Source organism: Schistocerca cancellata, chromosome 8 (assembly GCF_023864275.1).
Source record: "Schistocerca cancellata isolate TAMUIC-IGC-003103 chromosome 8, iqSchCanc2.1, whole genome shotgun sequence".
NCBI classification, from domain to species: Eukaryota; Metazoa; Arthropoda; class Insecta; order Orthoptera; family Acrididae; genus Schistocerca; species Schistocerca cancellata.
The window spans coordinates 410,982,983-411,000,673 of record NC_064633.1 but is presented as its reverse complement, the minus strand read 5'-3'; the positions used below and the strand labels follow the sequence as shown (position 1 = coordinate 411,000,673).

The 17,691-nt window shown below is 42.9% G+C and overlaps 1 protein-coding gene across 1 annotated transcript in view; it reads right to left on the bottom strand.

Moving 5' to 3' along the window:
- Positions 1-16,798, bottom strand: part of LOC126094431 (brain tumor protein) — a 205,265-nt gene extending 188,467 nt beyond the window's left edge. Inside the window, exon 1 of the mRNA XM_049908799.1 lies at positions 16,628-16,798. The gene's annotated coding sequence lies outside the window, so the exon portion shown is untranslated. The remainder of the gene's footprint in view (positions 1-16,627) is intronic.
- Between the last annotated feature and the right edge of the window lie 893 nt (positions 16,799-17,691).

The following is a 17,691-nucleotide window of genomic DNA, read 5'->3' as shown; positions in this document are numbered from 1 at the left end:
TGCAGGAGCTCCATCGTGCATGAACCACATGTGTCGTACTTGTAAAGGCACATGTTCTAGCAGCACAGGTATAGTATCCCGTATGAAATCATGATAATGTGCTCCATTGAGCGTAGGTGGAAGAACACGGAGCCCAATCAAGACATCATCAACAATGCCTGCCCAAACGTTCACAGAAAATCTGTGTTGATGACGTGATTGCACAATTGCGTGCGGATTCTCGTCGGCCCACACATATTGATTGCGAAAATTTACAATTTGATCACGTTGGAATGAAGCCTCATCCGTAAAGAGAACATTTGCACTGAAATGAGGATTGACGCATTGTTGGATGAACCATTCGCAGAAGTGTACCCGTGGAGGCCAATCAGCTGCTGATAGTGCCTGCACACGCTGTACATGGTACGGAAACAACTGGTTCTCCCGTAGCACTCTCCATACAGTGACATGGTCAACGGTACCTTGTACAACAGCAACTTCTCTGACGCTGACATTAGGGTTATCGTCAACTGCACGAAGAATTGCCTCGTCCATTGCAGGTGTCCTCGTCGTTCTAGGTCTTCCCCAGTCGCGAGACATAGGCTGGAATGTTCCGTGCTCCATAAGACGCCGATCAATTGCTTCGAACGTCTTCCTGTCGTTCTTCGTTCTGGAAATCTGTCTCGATACAAACGTACCGCGCCACGGCTATTGCCCCGTGCTAATCCATACATCAAATGGGCATCTGCCAACTCCGCATTTGTAAACATTGCACTGACTGCAAAACCACGTTCGTGATGAACACTAACCTGTTGAGGCTACGTACTGATGTGCTTGATGCTAGTACTGTAGAGCAATGAGTCGCATGTCAACACAAGCACCGAAGTCAACATTACCTTCCTTCAATTGGGCCAACTGGCGGTGAATCGAGGAAGTACAGTACACACTGACGAAACTAAAATGAGCTCTCTAATATGGAAATTAAGCGTTTCCGGACACATGTCAACATAACATCTTTTCTTTCTTTGTGTGTGAGGAATGTTTCCTGAATGTGTGGCGTACCTTTTTGTAACACCCTGTATTGCCACTCAGTGAACTTCCACTTGCGGTTTCGGGGTGCAAATTGCAGCCTTAGTTGCCGATGAACTGGAGTCAGCATGGATGCAAGAACCGGGCGCCTGTTGCGGGGGTTCGTACGCAGCAACGTTCGTCAAACGGAACACAGCGTTGGTAGCCCCTTGGTACATTTGAGCGGTCGGCTGCCCAACAGATTTACTTTATTCGCTTATACACATTTCCACAGCCGTCGTTTACCCAAGTCATCTATGGCCCGGGGTGCACCACAGATGCCTCTGCGTCAGTTATGAGTAGCGCCATTTTGCCATGCATGGTATACACGGCGATTCAAAAAGACGGAACGTTTCAGTTGTGTATTAAAGACAACCTATGAAAAATTTAAACACTGGGCGTGCAACTAGATACCAGAAGGTTCGAAGTTTTATGTTCGCATGGATACTTTTTTACAGTGCACTCAAATTGAGCAGCATACGTTGCTCGGTAAACATCGAAACGTTAATCCATTTTATTCCACACACGAATCAACAGATCCCTTTATATTAACTCGATTGCTTCAACTATTCGATTTCTTAGCTCTTTATGAGCAGCTGCCATAGGAAGGACAAAGTTCTGTCTTATGTACTATGAGGCCAAGAGCAATGCACATGAGCTTGTCCGACTCTTCCAATCAAACGTTGTTGAATGGTTGGTGGTAAGATAACGTCGCACACCAAGGAGAAAGTGAGACGGGGCGCAGTCATGCATAAAAATTAAATGAATGGAATCTTCGTTGAGGAATCTATCAAGTTCGCGACACGTCCAGGAATGACATTCCTGTCCGTTTTCTCTGTAAAAACTAAAGGTTCACAAAATTTGTGGACAGTAACGTCACGAAACACTAAGTTTCGTTGAATCATGTTCGACGACGACGCCAGGATTCTGTGACCCCCAATTCTTACAATCAGGCATTTAATTTACGTGATTAATCATTGGTCTCCAGCCTTTTAGCTTACATGGGCCACTTTGAAGGAAGTAGAGTATTTTTGGGCCCTACATAATATACTGAATAACCGCTGAGCGGAAAAAACTAATGGACCAATGAGAGAATACTTTGGTGTGGACAGAGTCTAAAAAATATTTAATTTATTCTAACTTCACATAGTCAGAATATTAAGGACTTCTTTTTGCCGATAGTGAAGACGTCCTGGGCCACTTCGATACTGGCCTTGGCCGCATGCGGCCCCCGATTGGACGCCCTGCAATACATGGAACGTCAATTCACCTGAAAAGATGGGTAGAGTACGGAAATAGTGTCTTCTGAAATGCAAACTTCGTATCTTCTGTTCTAGTCGCCGAAATGCAACTGCAGTAACTGCAACTTTTAAGGTTTCATAAACAGGCGTTATCCCAGAAAACATCACTATTGAGGAAGTTTTAAGTTCCTGGCCAGCCCGTCCTGTGGGCTTCCGAGGGCTCCGTGTGAACTCATCTCTGAACGCTCTACATTTCAGACGTGCGTGGCCGTCCAGGTCTCTTCCCTTTGCAAAAACTTTGTACGCCAGGCATAGCTCTGTTTATACAGTGGCAGATTCTTGCGGGATCGACAGAGGGATGCACGTTGCACTTACACAGCGAACTGACGCGCAGATTCCAACAAATATTTTCATTCTTCTTATCCTGTAGTCTGCTTGTTATAAATAGCGAAGGTGTATGAAAACGGAGCCTTCCTAATCCAGTGAAACGCGCAATGTATTTATCTTTATAGTTTGTAATGAACGATTGAAATCTTTTTTTGAATCACCCGGTACTTTAACCACGGCAGCACACTAACAGTTCACCAACTTTCGGAAATGCATCCACTCTTCATTCGAAAGCCAGTAAACACGATGTTCTGGATGCCAGATAAATCACTTTCTGCATTACGACAAAGCCTGAAATGTTTTTGTAGATTCCTCTCCCACACGCTCCATTTGCCCTCCACTGCTAGTGCTGACGCCTGAGTGGTTATTGCTCGTTGAGTCGAGCATAGACTGTTGTCACATCAGTATGACGAGAAGATTTAGTTCAGAGGTGTTCGTAATGTTTGCATGCGTCGATTCCTGTGCTCGCTTCTGTTCAGTCTAGGGAGGACGCTCGTTCATAGGTACGGGCAACTCGTGGTGAAAAGTAACAAACTGTCACCTGAGTTCTCGTCCTCTTGTGTTCGTTCTCATTCGCTCCACGGAAAACTAAGGTTCGGTGGCGGATCGCGCGCCTGCAAATCAGCGAGCAGCTGCATAGAGTGAGACAGCTGAGAGTCTGCGCGTGCAGGCTGGGGTGGAGCGGAGCAGACACACAGATGCCTGTGGGATGCGGGCTGGCCTTTCGCGCGGCCTGCCCGCCAAACCGGTCCCGCCGCTTTCACTTTCAGGCGGCGGCTGCCCACGGCTCCTCTGCAGCAACTGGGCCGCGCCCCCTCCACGCGGCACCGCCGCACCGCACGCCACGCCACGGCATGTCTAGTTTCTCCGCCCGCCCGACCAGGGCAGCATTTTTTTCCGCTTAAAAGCTGGTTGCTATGCTGGCCGATGAATTCTTGTCGGTACCATGTTAATTGCCAGTGTTTTCACCACCTACCTTGGACGTGGCCTATAAAAAACTGTACTTCACTTTGAACTTCACAAAACGAAAAACCGTAATATCCTATTACTATAATTCAATGAGTCACTGTTGGAATCTGCCAACTCTTAAGCACACCCGGGTGTAACACTTTGTAGGGACATGAAATGGAATGATCACACAGGTTCAGTCGTGGGTAAAGCAGGTGGTAAACTTCGATTTGTTGGTAGAATACTGAGGAAGTGCAATCAGTTTACAAAACAAGTGCTTACAAATCTATCGTGTGATCCGTACAGATAGGACAAACGGGGGTATTTAACGTATACAGAGAAGGGCAGCACAAATGGTCACAGTTTTGTTCAATCCGTGCCAGTGTCATAGATACTGAAGGAACTGAACTGGGACTCTAAGAAAGACGTGGTAAACTATCCCGAGAAAAACCATTAAATAAATTTCAAGACAGGCTTTAAATGATTACTTTAGGAATATATTACAACCCTTTACGAATCGCTCACTTAGGGATCGTGAGGATGAGACTAATTACTTCACGTACAGAGGTATTCTAACAATCATTCTTCTCGCGCTCCATAAGCGAATGGAACAGGAAGAAATCCTAATAACAGGTACAATGGGACGTAACCTCTGACTTGCACCTCGCGCCGGTTTGCAGAATATAGATGTAGACTAAAAATACGTATGTATTTACATACACGGCGTGTGATCAAAAAGTAACAGGAATTTATACAGCCGATTTTCAATTATTTTTATCTTTTTGGTACACACGTTCCTGACGTATGTTTGCATTATCAGCTGTTTTGAATATTTATTGTTGATAGACAAAAACGTTATACGTGTTTTCCAGCGATCTATGAATTTTTACTTCCGAAAAAGATGTATCCAAGAACTTTCATTACATTTTGCTTGAAAAAGGGAATAAGGAGCAGCACCACATTCAAAATGTTGACTATGGCTTTTGGCGGAACTATGAGTAAGACAAGAGTTTACGAATGTTAACAAGTACGTTTCAGAGAGGGTCAATAAGACGTTGACAATACCGTTCTGGATGTCCTACATCCGTTCATCATAAGAATAAACCCAATGTAAACAAACAAAACGCCGTGATTGGTCACAAAAGCCGTAGCACAAGTACACACGTGTTGTTACGCTCCTGGAAGTAGGTCCAACTTGTGAGATATCGTATTACTAAGTTCCGTTAAATGAAACTAAGATTCAAATGTATTAACAGCCATCAACGTTTTTCTTAATCATTCTTTAGCTATGTAGTTTTTATTTCAAAAATCGTGTAGAGTCACAGCCTCTGCAGCGTTGTGCTCTTGATTGTCGCACTGTTAATGCGCATTATGAAAATGCTTGAGGATGCTTTCTGTTCTGTAGTCAAACACACGCGTGGAACATGGTTAAAAAGTGCCGATGAATAGGCTGTTCTTAAGGTTTTTCATAAATTTATGGAGATAATCGGCTTCGAAGTTTTCCCGTGTTGTACGCAATGCAGACGCAAAACAAACTCACGTCGAATGTTTAGTGCAGTCGGTAGCGTATTGGCATGGGAACCAGATGTCGGTGGAGGACTCCTACTTTCCTTTTGTTACGAGATATTTCAGCTCTCCCCCCCCCCCCCCCCCCGATCGACTTCTAGAATCGCCTCCATCTGGAGCCAAGCTGCGGGATTTGGCCCGAGTAGCAACAAAACGGTTAAAGTTAAGCTGCCAGTCGTACTGGAACTAAAGCACGCAGCTTTTTCACGCGTCACTGCCGAATGCTGGCGGGATATAGAAGGGTTCGTCACAAAAGAGAATGCTGCGCCGGGTTAGCTTCGTGGATTATGTTGTTGAAAGGTTAGTTATCTACGTGACAGGTTTGTTCAATCCGTGCCAGTGTCATAGATACTGAAGGAACTGAACTTGGACTCTCTAAGAAAGGCATGGTAAACTGAACTGAAACTTATTTCTCGGATTAGGAAAAGGAAGGAGCTAAGCGATTACCAGACGACTGACTAAGTAATACCTTCACTGGCTTCAATATTTAACTATATGCTTAAATCCTTCAATACTCTTACGTTACACACAGCTCGTGCAGGAAAATTACCCTGTGCTTGAGTCAGGAATTTTCATCGTTCTTAATTTCAATTACAATGGTATATTAGCTAAAAACGATGACGTGTTGGGGTTTTCGTCTAAGGAGCGTATTGTGGCAGATTTGCAGTGTATTATTTCATTCTGCTTAAAAATTAAATGACATTCGAATCTGTATTGCTCCTCCCATAGTCTTCTTGCGTGTGTACTGCAGCTGACCACGTCACTGCACTCTAGCTGTACCAGCTGGCCGGCCAGTGGTGTCCAAGCTAAATGGGACGGTAAATCTGTTGTCCCGTATTATCGCTAAGTATATGTATGCGTAACGCACAGCTCAAAACGCACCCTTATTATCGTACTTGACAGTACTTTAGACAGCCTGGCTGCAGTCCCACGCGAAACAGAAATCCAATGAGGTGCCAGCAAACCCGGAAGAATACGTAGTGCAGTGTTTACATTAGGCTTATTCTTATGATGAACAGATTATAGAACATCAGTTACTGACAACAATGTGGAAGAAGTGAAGATAATGACTATGGAAAATCGCGGAATCACTATCAGAGGATGCCGATGATATCGGCATATCGTTTGGCTCACGCCGAGCAATTTTTTTCAGATATTTTAAGCATGAAACGTGTACCGGCAAGGTTTGTTCCTAAATTGGATTTCGTCGCGTAGACTTTCCTTAGGAATTGCTGAATGAAGTCGACAACGATTCAGAACTTCTAAAGATTATAACACGTGACTGAACATGGTTGTACGGGTATGACGTCTAAACTAAGGCCCAATCGTCCCAATGTGAACTACCTGATGAGCCAACAACGAAAAAACTAGGCAAGTTCGATCATATGTGAAGGTTCTTCTCAGTCTTTCCTTAAATTACAATGGGATAGTGCATCTTGAGTTCCTCCCTTATGGTCGTAGAGTCAATAAGGAATACTATCTGGAAGATTTGCGTAAAGCAGTCCGAACACTATCAGGATTGTGGAAAAACGACTCGTGGAAATTGCACCCCGATGAAGGTCTCACACTCAATGCTTGTTCGTAATTTTTAAGCAAAAAAAATCAAACCGTTATGTTGCCTCGGCCACCATATTCGCCATGTGACTTTCTATTCCCGAGGCTGGAGAGGACCATGAAAGGGCGTCGTTTTGCCACATTTTTGAGAAACAATCACTGAACGAGCCGAACACCACAATGGAAAGTGAGTTCCAGAAATGCTTCCACGATTGGAAAAAGCGCTGACTAGTGTATATCTGAGGGGGATTACAGTGAAAAGGGGCAAAGTTGATGTTCAATAACGATAGATCGTTTAAGAAAAACAAAAATTCGTTATTTTTTCTCACACCTAGTATGCATGTAAGTCCCATATCTTCTAAGTCACTGGACCGACTTCAATCCAACTTCATACATCACTCGCCCACTGAAAAGATTCGTTGTGACGATAAGAACTACTTACTTACTTACCAAAAGATCTGAGTTAAGGATGAAAAAGCAGAGTGGCCCAGGACGCACACATACCCGTACTTTAAATTCTTGCACTATTGGACAATATGAGCACTTAACGACTGGCAAAACCTTTACTAAACTCCAAACCTCTACGAAAGTTTCTCGCAGACAGTCCCCCAATAAAATGATGAAAGCAAGTTTATCGCTTACTACTTTTTAGCGTTGCTGCACGTCGTTTTCATGCTTCTTTACTAGTAACTGCACTCGCGACTAGTTTCGGACAGTATTTACGTACGCCACTAAATGTACCAGTAAAATGTCATCGCACTACTCTCAGTTCAGAGGATGCAACATGAAAAATTGCAGGGTGAAATTCGCTCGACATACGGGTAAAATATGTGTATAAACACGTGTAATATATGTTTAAATTATGAAATATATTTGAGTAAGATATCCAGGAAAGTAAAACTAAGGATCACCTTCAATACAAAAAACTGAATACCACTGAGGGCTAGAACACACAAGATAGCAACGTGCAAAATGTGGCCAAATTTAAATACCCGCGAGATAACTCGAACAAACGAAAGCAGTGGGTCGGTAATAGAGAAGGTGAAGATGAAGATGAAGTTTGGTCTTATCACAAAAATAAGTCAATGGAAGCAAAGCCTATGGATACTAAATAGCTACAGTGAGCAATGAGACAGACCTAACACTATGCATACATAGTTCCAAACTGGAGAAAGAAATACTGCGCCCTAAAAGAGGTGGAAGATGGATTCGAAGAGATCGAAAGAAGTTAAGTGGATGGGAAACAGAAGTACACATCGACCAATTAGCCAGAAATTCTGACAGAAGGATAGAAAATAACGACAGTAACTTGTGGAGCATACACGAGAAGATGGTACTATCTCAAATGAGCTGAAGAGAAGGCGAAGAGTGAAGCAGTTCCGGGAGAAAAGGTAAATCCAATCCACCAAAGGGTTAACTGTAGGCCAACCAAAAGTACTGTGCCTAATTTACAATTTCAAAATGTTTGATATTTATGACTGACATGATGAGCACTGATATTTTGTGCCGAATGTCATGACCACATTCTGTGCACTGCTAACATCTTCAATTCTCAAAGTACAGCCTCCTTCCTTCAATGACTTCTCGACACTGGTCAGTTATTACCTTACACTGATATAAAAATGTGTCTTGTAATTAGTATTAGTGGACCAGAACGCAGATAGTTTGCTTTTCATGGCTGACTATGAAATTGCTCTACTCGCAATTTATGAAACAATTCATCACCGTTATTATAATCCTGTCAGTGACACTATTTCATTGTTTTATTTTGTTTCCCTATTGAACGTACAATCATCTGGGTATTAGGAGGCAAGATTATATTTTAAGCAACCTATTTTTTCATATTAACATGTTAGACAAAGCCAGCTGGTTAATCACCCTCTGTCTTCAGAATTACGTCTGGCACATGATTACTACGCATTTGACACTTTTGTACTTGGCAGAGCGTGCAAGACCACATTTTTCAAATTATCCCTACCGCTCCACTAATAGCACGTGGGAGTAATTAATATACAAATCTTTCTGGGCGACCTGTGATTAATCACTGTCGTCGCTTCTATGCAATTAGGAAACAACGAAATACCTTGGCGTTTACAGAAGAAAGCAGACAATTTCGTGAAAATGTTGTCACAATAAAAAATTATTTTGATTACTGCTCTACCAACACTAATCGTATACGCGCTATTTCGTGATAAAACGGAGCCGCCCTTTCCTTCCCCAAATCGACCAAATGACAGACTGCCACCTTTCAGGATGTCAAATCAAACACCTTTCAGCCGTCTAATTTCCAAACTTATTTTAATTGGTTACCAGTTTCGGCGTTTGACTACTCCATCTTCAGGCCCCTGATCCTGGCGTAGTAATCCGTCGTAAGATAGCCAAATAAAATAAGTTTGCAAATTAGACGACTGTAACGTGTTTGATTTGACATATGTAGCCAACAGCCGAGTCCCGCAACCATCTCTGAAAGATGGACAGATTTTACCACGTTTGTTTGAGTAAACTCCCCACAAAAAGTAACTACGAAATGGTCGCGAAGACTGTCTAACGTGCTCGCTGCAAAAACTGTGTTTAACGAAAGTAAGAGGTTATTACTGGACGACACTGTCAGAAAATATTTTATAGATAATGACAAACAGCACGAAAGCGGGAGAAAGTTTTCCTTGCACGGTCAGGGGTGTCGCGATAATTACAGAAAACAGATACCTAGATACAGCCAGCGAAACAAGACTTGCAGAGGAAGTCTATTTGGTTTCTTGAAGCAGCCTGTCACGTCAGATCATTCCAGTTATCGGTGGCTGCAGCGATCCACTGTTAACACCACAGCACACTTAGGTCTATATCTCCAATATTTGGTTTAGTCATTTCCTGCCGCAACCCCTTCGTTGACATTTGCCTAATACAGGGTTACATGCTCCGTGTAAAACCTAACAACATGGCTTTTTCCCGATGTTTTTTTAAACATTTATTCTGATATCTGTGTTATTGGTTAAGGTTTAAAATTGAAGTAATTCTTGAATAAGGTATGTTTCACACTTTTTAAAAACTATATTAACCTTCAACAAACAGTGTTACAGCAAAGTACAGGGATTCTTAAAGTGTTCTGTTAGTGGAAAACTCTTGGCCTAGAGTGATGTCACAAATAAGTTCTGTTATTTCTTCGTAGCAAGGACCCTATTACTCATTTGTAAACTCCCTCCTGGCTAAGAGGGATTAATTCTTTTTCCACGATTATATTTCGTTGATAGTCTCTCCATGAACTATATTGTCACATAAAAGTAGTTACTTCTCTTGCAAACTTTGGATTGCAATCTTTGATGCCTCATGACTAGACCACAAGCACAGACCCCTGCAGCCATCAACTTCGAGAGAAATTTAATTAAATTTATACTACATGAATGGATCAATGTGAAACGAATCGACAACCGTTCAGAAAATTTAAACGTTCGCGCCAGACCGAGATCCGATGCTATTCCCGCATACCCCATGGTATAACTGTTTCTAGTGTAGGAAATTTTAGGAGGAAACATTGTCACAAAGCAAGTTTAACTCCTGCCTTGTCGCAAGCTCAGTGTCATTTTTCATCTGTCACGAAATGGTCACTGACCCCAGGTATGTTTTTTTACAACAGTAAATTGAAGAAGTACGAGGGATTCAGAGGAGTCAAGCTCGACTGAAAAAGTGACTGGCCGAGTACAGTTGAATAAGTAAAAAAGTGATGTCAGTTCACTATTACTTACGCGCGGAATATGGCTGAGATAGCAACAGCTGTATTGGTTTCTCACCAAATTCATTTACATGATTCTCTATTAACGTACACTACTGAATCCCCTTCGAAAGCTCACAATAGCCTTCTCTGCGGTATCGCACACAGTTTACATATTCTGTCACTCAAAACATGCTGCACAGAGAAACAACGAAAGCGAATAACAACAATCAGATGTTACTGGCTACCACGTCTGCAACAGACTTGTACCAGGAGCAGTGCAGACATAAGCAATAATGAACAGTATAGGGCAGTATGACCAAATTGGTTCTTACATTGGCTGTTGCTATGGTAACTGCCCTGTAAACATCTATAGTCATTGGGCCCTGTAAACAAGTACCGTCATTAGCCTATTCGATTTGGCTTAAATATGCGCACACGACACGAGAAGATAGATATTGAAAACCCAGCGAAAATTATGCAACACGATCCCAAACCAGCAGTTTTTCCTTTGTCTCACTAGACAAACTCATTCTCCTCGTCAGATAATTACATATAATCCTGACATAGCTTCAATTCTCTATTCTCACATCACTATCTAAGGCCAATGTAAATAAGTAAAGACAACGCCGCTGGAGAAGTATTCGGATTTAATACAAACAAAATAACGAAAGATACGAACGCTTCACTGCAGGTGTGATTTCCATTACCTACAAATGTCAGTTTTAGGGTTCAATCGCTGACAAACCTAATGAGTTCCTCGGCAGAAGCTAATTTCCATCTGTGCATTTGCTTCACAATCACGAAAAGTGTGGAGCTCCACCTCGGCTCGTGTTATCGTTATGCCGGCTGTGTGGCTATTTTTTTAAAGTTACGAGCAGAAAAAATTAAAACAATTTAATTAGAAATACCACTGTTCTCATAGCATTATTCGTTCCTTTACCTTTGACAACTAAATGTATGGGCATAGGCAAATTTAAATCACAAAAAGTGAGACATTACCATTCAACAACATTGTGATACGGATGACGGTTTGCATTACTGCTTTCAAAGTAGACTAACACTGCTTTATCACATAAAACGGCGACGCTTAATATTACTGAAGAGAAGCTACCCAGTTGCAACAGATGCATCTTCGCAATGACGCATGAAATCTTCTCAGTTCGTATCATTCCACGTATACTCTCAAAATTAAACTTTCGATTTAAAATTCATAGGAAATGTTTCATTACATAATTATCATGACGATGCGAGTCTCCCAACGAAATCACAACACGATATTGTTAAATCATGGTGGATATGTATACTCTGGAATAAATCTGATAAAAGCAATCGTCAACTATTCTGGAAGAAAATACCCATCTTCTGTAAAATGAAGACGTTAACTCATATCAAACTTCAGAAATTTTACACAGAAATAAATCTACGTTAATAAAATACTGAACTGAGGATAATATTAACGTTCAGTATCAGAATAAACATTTCTAGTATATCCTGTAAACCGACTTTAACGATTAAAAACTTTCTACACCGCACCTTTAAACAATTTATACTGAATTGCCTACAACACAGTGCCATACAATCCAAATTAGGCTCTTGAATGTTCTATACATATTAATCAGTAATTATTATCCAATCTCTTACCACAAAATGTTTTCGAGCATTACAACCACCACGTGCAGACAGTCTTCACGACATCAAATATCCAGGACAGACATGTTTAAACAGTCAATAAATCTGAGACTTTCAAAGAAGAGTAATTTTACAACGGTCTGACTTTTCTGATACATGTTTAGTATAACTTGCTAGAAAGTAAATGTAGAGTAATTTAATACCTTTAGATATATGGCGAGAAGATTACGTTGCACCTACAACACATCCTTGCCAATGTGGTAGTATCAAACGTACCTAGGTTAATTGTGCGTTTCACTGCGAGATGAACTAAAGACATTTAACCAAACTCTTCATACGACTCACATGCCAACGAACAAATTGACTGGAAGCGTCACCATGTATCAACAATTAACAGTTGCTGCAGCAATGTAACCAAAGAACGTCGACGGAAGTTACACATCACAAACAGTGCTGTTCGCATCCTGGCTGCCGACGATACTGAAGCTTCTCTTCCGGGCGACAACCATGACTATTAGCAACAACAAAATAAGACTGGCGAATGATATCTCTAAATTCTTTGTTACTCTTTACTCAGTGTGATGAGTTTAAAAATATGCATTCTGGAACCCTGTTAATAAACATTGTGTTCCTAGAAGCACAAGCACTCCAAAATCGTATGTATCAGCGACGTAAATTTTACATCTTAATAACCAAAAACATTAGCGAACCCTCACGTGACATTCTTTTATGACAACCCTTATCGCAGCAAATTACCAGTAGCATTACATTACACTGTCAATGTTCACAGGAGGAATGGATGTTATTTTCTGGAAAATACCAAACCGCACATAAATACGTGAACTATCTGCTACAAAGTACGTCAAATTTTTAGAAAATATTAATGAACTTTCACTGTAAGCTAGAAGGATCACAAAGATCAGGAGGTGAAACTGCGACTATCAGTATAAATAAAAACACTCAACTCTATAACAAACTGAAGGTCACACTACCTAGCGTGTATTCCACAGAACAAACTTAGTAAAGTAGTCTGATAGCTACGAACAGCACTTGCGACTCCGTTTCTTAAGGGCGCGTTGAGAGGCCCTTGTTAGTTGTTACGCAATACTGAAACACGATGCTACCGGAAGGAAGGAGAAAACGTCACAAACGAAGGCGTGAAACTACGTCGCAGAGCGCCAGTGGGTAAGAACGCAATCTGGATTCTACTCACAATCAGCGTTCCTTTGTGGTTGCATGGCGGAAATTTGTGCGCAGACAGTGGTAACGCACTAATTTGTTCAGATTAACAATGCAAGACTACTACGACGACCTAATTTTATTAACGTTCCAATACCTACTTACATCAGTTGTCTTTCCCTTCAACCGAACCGCATCTTCCATGCTCATGCTCATTAAAGTGTGTAACCTTGGATCCGTACATATTCGAGCGATATGAAGACGCTGCACAGAACGCTTTCACGATTAAAGAACTTGACAACAGTGTTCGGCTGAAGATGCAATCAAAGAAATTTGTGCACCCACGCCATCAAAAGCTGCCATGTAATTAAGTCACTCTTATCAAAGGAAACAGTGAAATGAGCTACACTGGAGAAAAGCTTTTGTTTGGTTAATTCTCTAATTTTAATCCTCCCAACATCAAGACGTTTCTGCCTTCTGCATTTCGCAATCACCTGCATTGAATTTGCCTAATTTTGCATTTGTTGTATTACGAAGTACACATTACACAAAATGTTGGCTCATGGTTGCATACTCCAAACTTTCATCCCATTAGCTGCACTGTTTATGTTTACTCCTGGGACTTCTCTTAACTTCCTTTGTTTACAATACAAAGAAGTAGAAGCAGAAATGAGCATACAGCAACTGCCTAGAGGCAGTTTCTGGCTTCCTTAAAAACCTAAACGGGTTTTCAGACCATGGATGATTTTAGAGAAAATAGGAAAAGCTTGTTTCGATAGGTAACAGACTTTGAATAACAGTACCACATTCGAAATATTGGTTGCGGTACGATGTATGTGGTGCAGTCCGATGGTTCTATCAGGTAATAAGGCACTAATTTGCCTGTGAATTACCGCAACTGTAGTCAAAGAGTGAACACGAAATAAAACACCTGTGGTGACATATCTGCAGCGTAGCCCACTCTATGGCCGCCTCCATACGTAATGCACTATCCGTTACTGAATGGTAGATTCAGAAAACCTACCTACACACACACACACACACACACACACACACACACGACGATACTTTGCTGAACGTCATGTACACCTATCTTACATTAACTACCTAGGAAGAAGTTTGCCACTACGCAGCTCTTTGTAGATGATTGCTCCCGGGACTGCCACTAGTGGTCACCTATAGTGATCTTATACGTAAACATTTCAATTAATGTTGACAACTAGACTAACAGTTGCTGAGGGAAATAAAAAGTAGTAGTCCGCGCAAAATCTGTGCGATGTGGCCTGGGCATCATCCATTTGATGGATTACACTGGGGCCCTGCAAAATTAAGACCGCTAGTGCGAGTGCCTGTACTACTTTAACATAAATTACTGGTGCTTTTCTATTTTTACTCCGGTGTCTCTGTACTCAGAATCAAGAAAATGGCTGCGTCCTCAGTTTGCTCAAAAAATAAAGTTAGTACAGGGCATTTTATAACTTACAAAACTAAATCAGCTGTTTAATCTCTCTCCGGCTACTATCCGACCAGTGTGACTATTATAGAAACCCCCTCCTCCCCTCTCGACACGTTGAGAGTTCAACACACAGCATCTCCAATGTTACTGAAGTAACATCACCTACAATTTCTAAAATACTCCTCGCGAACTGGCCATTTGAGGAACAACCATCACACGAGTAAACCAACGCTCGATCGCACGAACAAGCGGGTCTTTCTATGCCAGGTGTTTGGAAAAAAATCACAGGAAACTTTGGGCAGCATGACGTTGCGTACCCGCTAAATAAACGAAAAGAAAACCGAGCAGACATGACGGCAGCCACCACTCAGCAACCAAACGAAAAAACGGCATATGGAAGTCCGATCAAAAAACACTTAAGCGCTTCGAAATTAAACTGCTAAACAGCTATTCACGAAGGAACGATCAGTTTTTTTCTACCGAGCGTGTTTGTAACCTATTTACCGGGAGCTTGGTAACAGCTTTTTCAAATATAAACTTACTGGAATATCAAGAATATCGGAGGCGAATTTTTGTTCTTGCTTCAAAACTACGTCACTAGATTAATGTGAAAACCATTTTGATAACTATGTAATGTTCAAAATAACCGAGGACGGGGTTCTCTGCCTGCTTTCGCAGGCCACCTGTTGTCCAAGTCCTTCGTTGAACCTTAACTACGTATGTAAAAACGGTCACAACATTGATACATATTTCCTATTCTACACATGGAAGCAGAAGCAAATGCAGTCTGAATGACTCAACACTACAGCATCTATGACAAGTGTAACAGCAGATACACAACGATGAAAGTTATTGCGCAAGCATGCGCGATGAGGGCACAAAAACGTGAGGCGCAGCATGAATCAGTGTAGAGAAATTAACTGTCAGTCTTTCGTCGCTAATCAAGGAGGAGGAATACTTTTACTTTTCTCGATTCCGACTATACCACGAATTACGCGCTTTTTACAGATCTTTAATGAGTCCTTGCCTCTAAAGAGTATGTTCAATAGACTTACTATGTACCGTTCTAGACGTGGTAGCTACGTGAAGTAGACATGCGGAAAGTACTGTGAATCAGGATCAGAACAGGTATGCGGATGCACTTGATCCTGAAAAACATTATTTCGCTATTAGTCAAAGCAAATGTGAGTTTATACAGCTACGTGTGATTTCAAAAACCGGCTCTCGCGATTTATACAAATGTCGAAAATCATCACAAAACTAATCTGTACGACTATTTCACACGTGCAACACAGCAGAGGAGAAAAATCTAAAAAAATCTTTCACTTCTCATTTTGACATGTTCATCAATATTCATCCTTGCGAAAGCACTCATTAGGAGTGTACAGATCGACAGAGCAAATGTTAAATGAGCGGAATAAATAATCGATACTACGCAACAATACCGGGGAACGCGCGCAGTGTGATTAATGGCGACTTATCTACAAAGACCGGGGAAGGAAAAGAGAGCAACCTATAAACAAAGGCAGGCAGACCGGCCGACCCGCCGGTGGTGTCTAGGGCTGCCGCTGGCCGCTTTTCCCGCCCGCCAGCTTTGGGCGGGCCCAACGCGTTCTTTGTCTGCCGGCGCGCCGCCACGCCGCCAGAACAAAGGAAGCTGGGCCTCCAGAAGGTTCCCGCGGACGCGCTTAACACCCCCGAGGCTCGCCGTCGGTCGGACTAATTGCCGGCTTCACAGGTACCGGTAGGAGGATTCGATAACGAGATATACTACTACATCCTGGCAGGCTCCTTTGTTCGCCGGTCCCGCCATAAGGCCAACTGCTCCGCCGCGAGCCGGTAACGTACCGTCAAACTCGCCTCGGTAGACTGGAGGGGTAACTGACAGATGCGACACCGGTCGGGACTTACCTCAAAGACGCCATCCAACAGATCCCGAGAGTGAGACAGCAGCTGTTGGTAAGACTTGTGGCCCACTCAGAAACCGTGTCAGTTCTCTCGCCAGCGAGTGTGCACTCCCTCTTCAACACAAAGGATACTCCGGCCCACCAGCCAGTCCCATCAACATTCACTCACCACCTCTCAGACCTTACGCCAGAACATAACTGGCGGGCACGGAGACGCCGCGCCTCGGCGGGAGCCGGGCAGAGCCCGGACGGCAGGCGGTGGGGGCAGGCCACGTGACCGCGCTGCGCAGTGCCGCTGCGCAGGGGACGCCGACGGCGGCTGTATCGACTGGCGCGGGCCGCGAACACGCGGAGGGTGCGACCGTGAGACAGGGGGAGCCGGCGGCCGGGGACTGCGCAACGCTGGAAACAGCACCCACGCCGAAGGGCACGCACCAACCACCGGCGGACCGCGCCACTACTGCACGCTCGCTGCCTCCGGGTTTCAACCGGCATCGTAGCCTGCCTCCATCTGAACGTTAAATGTGCACTCGGGAATTACACAGAAATCCACAGGTTATTTCAGCAAGGTGGAGTTGAGGTTGGGTAATCGTCCCAGAACGCCGTAGGGTTCATTGCTCTCCCCCCGCCAGCTAGCATCTACATACGAGGTGTGATGAAAAGGTAACGAGAAATTTTATTTTTCTTAAAGACTCTTTCTTTATTCATCAACATTAACTTTGTCCCTTTTAAGTAATCCCTCTCAGATGTAATACATTTGTGCCAGCGCTTTTTCCAATGCCTCCAATGCCTCCACATTTCTGGAATTCAGTTCTCGTTACAGTGTTCGCTCATTGAGTGATTCTGTGCTTCTCAAAAATGGTGGCAAAACGACGTCCTCTCATTGTTCTCTTCAACCTCGGGAACAGAAAGAAATCGCAGGGGGCCATGTCCGGTGAATACAGTGGCTGGGGCAACATTAATTTAGACGTCATACCCATATACCCATGTTTCGTCACCTCTTACAACTTTCTTTAGAGCTTCTGGATCGTTGTTGTGTTCGATCAGCAATTCATGAACGATGTCTAA